The following is an 8960-nucleotide window of genomic DNA, read 5'->3' on the forward strand; positions in this document are numbered from 1 at the left end:
ATCAAGTTTTATTTTGCATTTTTATCTTTTATTTCCATTTTTCTACAAACTTTTTGAAGTCCCCTGTGTGTTTGTATATGTACATACCTAAGCTGGAGTATAACATCACTTTGGAAAAAATTCTTTACATTAAAATTCACTTCCAGAATAAAGAGGTTCACAACTATAGGTTTCAAAGAATATCAGAACAAGAAACTAGAGATCTCTCTCCAGGTTAAACATCATTCCATTATCAATAAGGTTTGGATGTGGTTGCTCAAGCTGCTGTAAATTCTACATTTCTCCACCGATTTTGGAATGATTTTGTCAGATATAGGGTTAAACTCCATTGCCAGCAACCCTCAATGAACCCAAACAGGAATAGTCTACTTTTCCTGATTTCTTTTTAAAGTCTCACAAATTATCTTTTTAATTAAACATTCTAGAATTTTTCCCAGGAAACAGCTTCAATTTTATTAGCTGGTATTGTCCATAAGTCACCTTTTGGACAACTGGGTTGACATTTCCTTGATTCTTGTCTTTTGGCCACTCTCATTTATCATAAGCTTTAAGAACTTACGGCTATGCAATTTTATCTGCGTATCTTTTCAGTGCCCCAGAAGCAAATTTTTAGGGCCGAGAGACATATTTTGTATAGCTACTATATTGTGTTCTCTTTTAGCCATGTTTGTTTTATTCCTTCTAATTTTGAGAAATGAGAACACTATCTTTCATGAAGAAGAAATGGAAAGTAGAGGTTATTTGTTGATGTGAAAGGATAAGAGGTATCACATGGAATAGAACTTTTTAAAAGTGTTACACTTCTCTAAAGTTTCAACAGCAGTAGTTCTCAACCCTGGCCACACATCAGAACCACCTGGAAAGCTTAAAACAAGACAAAAACAAACAAGCAAACGATCATACCTGATCCCCACTCCAGAGTTCCTGATTTAATTGGTCTGGGGTGGGGCATGGGCATGTGTGTTTTTAAAAGTTCTCCAGGAGATTCTAATATGCAGAGTTGAGAATTACCGCAAATCTAACCATTAGAAAAGTATAACCTTTTTTTTAAAGGCCTGATTTCCATAGGCAATCTTGTCTGTTGTCCCATGAGTTAGGATGCAGCAAAGCTTTGATAAAAAGGGATTTTCAGGCTGTAAGCCCATATACTCATGGAAGCTCTGAGCAACAAGAGGTGTTGGCTAACTTAGCTCAGTGGTTCTGAAAGTCTGATCTTGGATAGCATCATTTGAGGAATGTATTGAAAACGCTGATTTCTGAAGCTCCCTTGCTGTCCTCCTTAAGGTTCTAAATTGCTTGGGAACTGAGGTAATGGGAAGGGTACCAGCACCTGTGTTTGTAACAGGCAGGCAGGCCAAGCAGTTCTAGTGCTGCTGTCCCACTCTGAAGACCACAGCCTTACCCAATGGGACACACAGCCTTGAGAAGCATGGGAGACTACACCTTAAGCAAGATTTAGTGTATTCAAAGTAAAGCTTTCCAGTCTTAGGCATGAATGGCAAGAACCTCACAGACCAGGGCTGGCTTACAGTTCAGCTCTGTCCCTTGACCAGCAGATCTAAAAGGAAGATCTTATTCTGGGTCAGAAAAACAGATGCTGACAAAGCTGCGTTTTCTGAGGTTCCCAGCATTTCTGAGGTCTTTCTTTACCAATCCCTCCCAAACACATTATTTTGTTCGTTTCTTGTCAGCTGTCTTTACATTACTCCTTTTTAAATTTTTGATCTCCAAACATAATTTCTCTTTATATTGACCAGTACTCATTTGAAAGCCTCAGTTTTCCGGAGTTGGCCTTCCAGCCAACTCCCAGCAGCTTGTGCTGTTCAGGTACCCTGCGAGTGCCTCTTGTCTGTTGGAGAACTCAATGAGGTACCTGAGCTACTTTTTCTCATAACAATTACATGTGATTGTGTGACAGAACCGTTCTTTAGGGTTCCATTCCTCTTGCACCATATTCCCTTCTAGTTTCTGGCCATAGAATCGTAACTATAATTTTCTGAACTTTTCACTATCAATCTCATTAAAGTTAAGTCTCCTGGACCCCCGTGCCTGACTCCATTCTACCTTGGAGTGAGTTGCCTGATTACCCAGGGTCTCCCTGCTAGAACCTGGGTATAGCTTTTGCTCTTTTTTGAGTTTTCACACCACTTTTTTACTAGTCACAATACCTCTTTTACATGTAATTGTAAACTACAATGATATAATTTTCCTTCTTCGTGAGAATTAGATAGTAGACCCTCATTTTTTTCATTCATTTTTAGATATGAAATTGTCAAGTCAATAATTTACCAAATGCACTCAGCAGACTGAACATTCTAGTAAAGGCCTAGAGAGCTGAAAAACATTTTTACTACATCTTGCCTCTCTCAGTTTGAAACTGGGGTTAGGAAACATGGTCCATGGATGGTAGTGGCTTGTGGTCCCTGGTTTTAAACTGTTCCCATGGTAGAATCACTTGAGTCTCTCTCCTTTCATCTCCACACAAATATTCTCCATCCCGCTTCTTCACGCAGGCTTCTGGCTTTCTGTGCACTTTCAGACATTTTGGACATATACTGCTCCTCTGCTATCCTTTCTCTCAGGGCTTCCATATTCCATATTCCAATTTAGAACCTCCTTAAGGTTCTGAATTACTTGGGAACAGAGGTAATGGAAGGGGTGCCAGCACCTGCTGTACACAGTCCGGAGCCCTGTGTTTCACGGTATCTAGGAAATCTTGATTTCTTCCAGGTGTTAACATCTCAAGTTCCTTTGCTTCATATTCACACTTGAAATCACATATAACATTCCTTACTTTTTCCTCCTGTTATTTTTGCATGCAAATTAAGAGATTCTCCAATTACTCTGCGTCATACGTTTTCTTACCAATAAAAGGGCTTATAGTTTCACTGGAGTAATTTTTCCACCCTCTTAAACTGCAGTTTAAGGTCTTCTTGGTGAGGTTACCGAATCTCTGACAAGCATATATTCTTTCCACAGTCTTCACAGGGCATGCTTCAGCCCTTGCTAGGAGTCCATCATTTTGCCATAACATTTGCTCCCAGGTCATCTGCTTGCAAGAGGCAATCAAGAGTTTGGGAAACCCTTACAAAAGAAATGACAATAGTTTATTTTTGGCTCCTGACATTTTGTGCTTCTAATACCCAGTAAGCCTTTCTGCCCCACAGTCAGGATGCCTTAATTGGCAGTAAATGGTGAGGCTGTAACCCAGAAACAGACATCGTTTCAGTGTTGGTCTTAATGTCCCTGAGGCGTAACTGCTGACCTTGTCTTCCCTGTAGCTGTGGCCATCATTGACTGAGGAGGGAGAAGTCCTTTTCCTCCTACTGTAATGGTTCTCTTATTGAACTCCTCAAAGGCTGGCCTTGTTTAGGTCAGGTTATCATTGAGCATTCTTATAGGAACTTTGGATTCATTACCTCCAGTCTAGGTCAGAAGACATCTAAGGGACACCACCCAGGTCCAACCTCCAAGGGTTTCCATGTGCTGATGGAAAACCTGTCTCCCAGTTACTCAATGTCCTGACTGAGGAGAAGGCCCTGCTGATCCAGGCCTTCTCCACTCCTTGGCTGGGAATAGCTTTTGTTCTTCCTTTTTGTTTGAGAGTCTAATCCTGGCAAAGTGGGATGAAAGTTATTAGTCCTAATGTTCTTTTTATAACAACTTCTTTCTTAAACAAATGAACGAACAAATAAATGAAAACTTAGGATTCCCTTCCAGTGGTCACTTCTGCCTCCAGCGATTAATCCATCTCTCAGCTGCCTTTCACAACAAAACTTTTGAAGAGGTCTATACATGCTGTTTCTACCTTCCCATCTCCCATTCCTTCTGTAACGTGCTAATCTGGCATGCATCCTCCCCAGTCATTTGCAAATGCTATCAGGTCCCCACTATGCCCTCAGGTTACGGAGACTTTTCTCTCATCTGGCTTGCCCTCCTCTTGGGGTCATTTAACTGAGTGCTCCCCTAGAAACACCCTTCCCCTGCTTCTTCTCTCCTTTCTTGCCTCCTATTCCTCTACTTAACTTCTGAATGTAGGGGCTCCTCAGGGCTTGGTCTTGGGCCCTCAGTTTTCTATCTATAATCCTTTCCCAAGTGATCACACTCAATCCTAAAGCTTTAAATACTTTCTACGTGTTGACAGCTCTGGAATTTATTATCTCCAGCCCAACCTCCCTCTCAGAATCATATATGCCTCTGGACATACGTGTTTCAAGTACAATGTACCTGACACTGCCACTTGTCTAATGGGCATCCCAAACTTATATCCAAAACTGAGTTCTTAATTTCCTAGCACATTCCTCTCCAATCTGTTCCTTCTCCCAGGTTCTCTATCATCTCAGCATATGGCCTTACCAGCTGATTAAGCCACAGACCTGAGAGGCATCTTTCATTCCTCTTTTTCTTTCATCCCATACACAGACGCCATCAGCAGGTCCAAGTCTCCATCTTCCACTTGGATTACTGTTATTACAGATTACTCATCTGTCTCCCACCACCGCACACACTCGCCACCTTCCAAATGATCCCTGCACAGCAGGGAGAGTGGTCTTCACGAATGTAACTCTGACCACGCTGCTCCCTGGCTCGGGACATTTTCCGCCCTTCCCATCGCATTTAAAATAGAGTCTAAAAGCCTCGCCGTAACTGACAAAGCCTTGCTGCATTTGGCTCCTGCTCTGCTCTAAATCTCATCTCATGCCATCTGGTCCCCTGGAGTGTTCCCGTCACTCTGGCACTTGGGCCCTCTTTCCTGCCTCAAGGTCTCTGTCCTTGCTTTCCTAACGCCTGCAGAGCTCAGGTTACCTGGCCTCCTAAGAGGAATGTGATGACCACCCTGTGTAGAATAGGATACACCTGCTGGCCTCTTCCATAGTGCCCTGCACCTGCCCTTGCAGACTATACACTGCACGAGGCAGGACCCTCCTATCATGCTCAGGGTTGCATCCCCAGTACCTGGCACCTAGGTGATCAGTACTGAATGAATATCTAGATGTGGGTGTTTTTGCACATTGGATTCCTAAGAATCTACCTTTATATGCCACAGTTCCCAAAAATGGTATTCAAACTGGGGCCTGCAGCACTCAGTATGCTGTTTAGCTCTCCTTCAATGTGACGGCCAGCTGTGGAGCCTGGCCCCTTCAGACCCACCACCGTCTTCAGGTTAAGGCCACACTCTCTGTCCAGGTCCCTGCCCTCTCCACAGCTGCTGACCTAGCACTGGGGGTATAGTATTGGTCCATCCCTGCCCTGCAAGGGATTCTTCTCTTGGGCAACTTTTGCCTGGGGACACCATAGGCCTGTCAGTGGCTTTCTCAGAACTGTGCTGCAATCTGAGGCTTTTCCCACCCAGCCCCTCCTTCCTCCTCCCTTTCTCCCCTCACAGGTATGAGAACTACATCAGGGTGTGAAGGCTGTCCTGGTCTACTCTTGCTATCTCCCCCTTTATCTTTCAAAAGTATCCCCTAATCGATTACATTTCTAATCCAGGTGAGGCAACAGCTTCCCAGGGGCGCTTCTGAACCTTGAAATATCAATACCATAAAACATGGTCCAGAAAAGCTAACTTTTATTTGATAGTATGTATAAAACCATCTGTTCATTTCCCACACCTCTTACAGACATGACCTTCAACTGGGATTAAAAAGAAAAAACAAACAAACAAAAAACCCAAAAGACACCTGTGCCCCAGAGCCTTTGGTTTACCGCCCAGGGCTCTGATCACTCGAGATACATTCCAGAATTCATTTAACATGTGCTCCCACCAGAGTCAGCAGAATGGGTAACCACAGGCAGACAGCACATTCTGGCAATTATCAGGCCCATGCTCCAGAAAGGCAGCCTTAAGTTCATACTCTGGGTTTATAAATAGCGAGTCATCAACCACTACCAGTTATCTTGGTACTAGTGACATAATCTTGTAACTCCTAGTGACTAGAAAGCTTCATTAATTTTGTGGAGAATAAAACCTGCTCTCTTCATCAGAGGGAGAACTGCATTCTAATTTTGTAACTTGCATGATGTGGCACTTTTCCCCCTTCTCTGATTGAAAATCAGTACTTATTCCTGCTCTGCCTAAGTGCCATGAATACCAAGGCCATTGTCTATTTTGTTCACTGTTATAACCCATGGAATGCACTCCGTAATTACTTGTTGAGCAAATTATCATACAGATGCTTTCCTATTATCTCATTTTAGCCTCAAAACAACCCTGGGAGGTGTATGTATTATCTTCATTTTACTGGAATTCAGATCAAGTGACTTTTCCAAGGTCACTTGGTACTCTCCAATAATTCAGACACCAAATATTCAAGAAGCATGTCTGCCAGGGTCAGAAAATTCAGTTGCTAACTGTTTGGCTAACATTTATTGAATACTCTAAGCCAGTGGTCTACAATGTTTTTGGCAATAGGTACGGGTTTTGTGGAAGACAATTTTTCCGTGGACAGGGCTGGTGGGGTGGGTAGGGTTTCAGGGTGATTCAAGCACATTACATTTATTGTACACTTCATATTATTATTACATTGTAATATATAATAATTATAAAACTCACCATAATGTATTAATAGAATCAGTGGGAGCCCTGAGCTTTTTTCCTGCAACTAGACAGTCCCATCTACAGGTGATGGGAGACAGTGACAGATCATCAGGCATTAGATTCTCATAAGGAGTGCGCAACCTAGATCCCTTGCATAAACAGTGCACAGTAGGGTTTGCACTCCTATGACAATCTAATTCTGCCACTGGACTAATGGAACTCAAGCAGTAACGCAAGCAATGGTGAGTATCTGTAAATATAGATGAAGCTTCGCTTGCTCGCTTGCCTGCCTACCCCTCACCTCCTGCTGTGCAGCCTGATTCCTAACAGGCCAAGGACCAGTAGGGGGATCCCTGCTCTAAGCACATAATGATTTTATCACATTTGAGACAGAGTTAACTATTACCACCACCCCTACTTTACAGATGATAAAACCGATTTGGACGGCAGAGTGACTTGCCTAAGGCCATACAGGGAAGGGGTAAGGTTGAAACTACAATATAGGTCTCATTCGAAATTCATGCTCTAAATTCTTACTCCATTTGGCTTTTTTTCCAATAGAAAACAATCATTCCTCCTACAAACTACTTTTTTTTTTTTTTGACAACATGATGGAGTCTCATTTTGTCACCCAGGCTGGAGTGCAGTGACGCAATCTCGGCCCACTGCAACCTCTATCTCCCAGGTTCAAGTGATTCTCCTGCTTCAGCCTCCTGAGTAGCTGGGATTACAGGTCTGCACCATGATGCCCGGATAATTTTTGTATTTTTAGTAGACGCAGGGTTTTGCTATGTTGGCCAGGCTGGTCTTGAACTCATGACCTCAAGTCATCCGCTGGCCTTGGCCTCTCAAAGTGCTGGGATTATAGGCATGAGTCACTGTGCCTGGCCCAAACATTTAACAAAGAAAAACAGTGTATCATCTTTGAGAGACTAATGAAAGGTCGATAAAATAAATCTGGTAGAAGTATAAATCACAGAGCAGAATTGTATTTTACCTTTCATTAAAAGAAAAAAAAAGGATCTTAGTGTTCAGACAGTGGCTTGGGAAGGAGATGAACACTGACTGATATCCAGTCATTGTCAGTGTTCTGTTAACACTGTTACCAAAGACTTGAGGCACCCACTTTAATAAAAGTCTCAATGACAAAAGAACAAAACAAAATGGGGCAGTGTCCTCTTGGGCTGCAATTAAGGAAAATCTATGTGTATAAGAAAGAGAAAGGGAAGGTAGTATAACACATAAGAGAGCTAAGCAGAAACATGGGATGTTTTTCCTGAGGCTTGGTGTCCCCATTAGTTTTACATTTTGACCACTTAATTCACATGTCACATTCCTGTGATCAAAAAAAAAAAAAAAAAAGGCCAGGCACGACGGCCCATGTCTGTAATCCCAGCCCTTTGGGAGGCCAAGGTGGGCGGATCACCTGAGGTCAGGAGTTTGAGACCAGCCTGGCCAGCACAGTGAAACCCCGTCTCTACTAAAAATACAAATAGCTGGGTGTGGTGGTAGACGCCTGTAATTCCAGCTACTTGGGAAGCTGAGGTGGCAGAATTGCTTAAACCCGGGAGGCAAAGGTTGCAGAGAGTCAAGATTGGGCCACTGCACTCCGGAATGGGTGACAGAGTAAGGCTCTGTCTCAAAAAAAAAAAAAAAAAAAAAAAAAAAAAAAAGCCAGATGTGGGTTTTTGGATTATCCACCGATGTGCCTTTAGCTGAAGTTAACACGGATAGAGATGAACATTCAAAACACAGTATTTCACTATCAGCAGGGCACAGGCCAATCAGAGTAGATCCTGCACCCTGTGTTGGTGCATGGTGCAGCCAGCATCCTGCTCTGCCAAATGTCACCCCTTCAGTTGCTGGATTTCAAAGGGGTGCAACAGGGTACAGGGTGGCTGAGGGAGTACCCACTGGGGTCAGGCCTGTGACCTTATTCCCATCTGGGTAGAGGTATTTCCACAGGGTCACTGGCACAATCATAGTGCTTTCTATAGCTAAAAATCAGCTCTGGATACAGGTTAACTGGGCACTAATTTCAACTCTTTAAGTTAAGTGAAAATGTTTGACACTGAACCTTCATTTTTCTTTGTTATTTTTTTAGGCGGATCTTTGCTCTTGTCGCCCAATGGTGCAATCTCGGGTCACTGCAACCTCCGCCTCCCAGGTTCAAGTAATTCTCCTGCCTCAGCTTCCTGAGTAGCTGGGATTACAGGCATGTGCCACCATGCCTGCCTAATTTTTTTCTTTATTTAGTAGAGATGGGGTTTCACCATGTTGGTCAGGCTGATCTCAAACTCCTGACCTCAGGTGATCCGCCCGCCTGGCCTCCCAAATTGCTGGGATTACAGGCATGAACCACAGTGCCTGGCATTCGTTTTTCTTTAGATAAGTTATTTTAATGCAGAACCAGTTTAGAATA

At 43.1% G+C, this 8960-nt stretch overlaps 1 long non-coding RNA gene across 1 annotated transcript; it reads right to left on the minus strand.

Annotated features, from left to right (window-relative positions):
• Positions 1-2933: 2933 nt before the first annotated feature.
• Positions 2934-3556, minus strand: LOC141407444 (uncharacterized). The gene is made up of 2 exons (XR_012416566.1): positions 3420-3556; positions 2934-3084 (listed from the first exon to the last, which is right to left on the minus strand). It is a non-coding gene; the product is annotated as an uncharacterized lncRNA (long non-coding RNA).
• Between the last annotated feature and the right edge of the window lie 5404 nt (positions 3557-8960).

This window comes from Macaca fascicularis, chromosome 8 (genome assembly GCF_037993035.2).
Source record: "Macaca fascicularis isolate 582-1 chromosome 8, T2T-MFA8v1.1".
In the NCBI taxonomy this organism is placed as follows: Eukaryota; Metazoa; Chordata; class Mammalia; order Primates; family Cercopithecidae; genus Macaca; species Macaca fascicularis.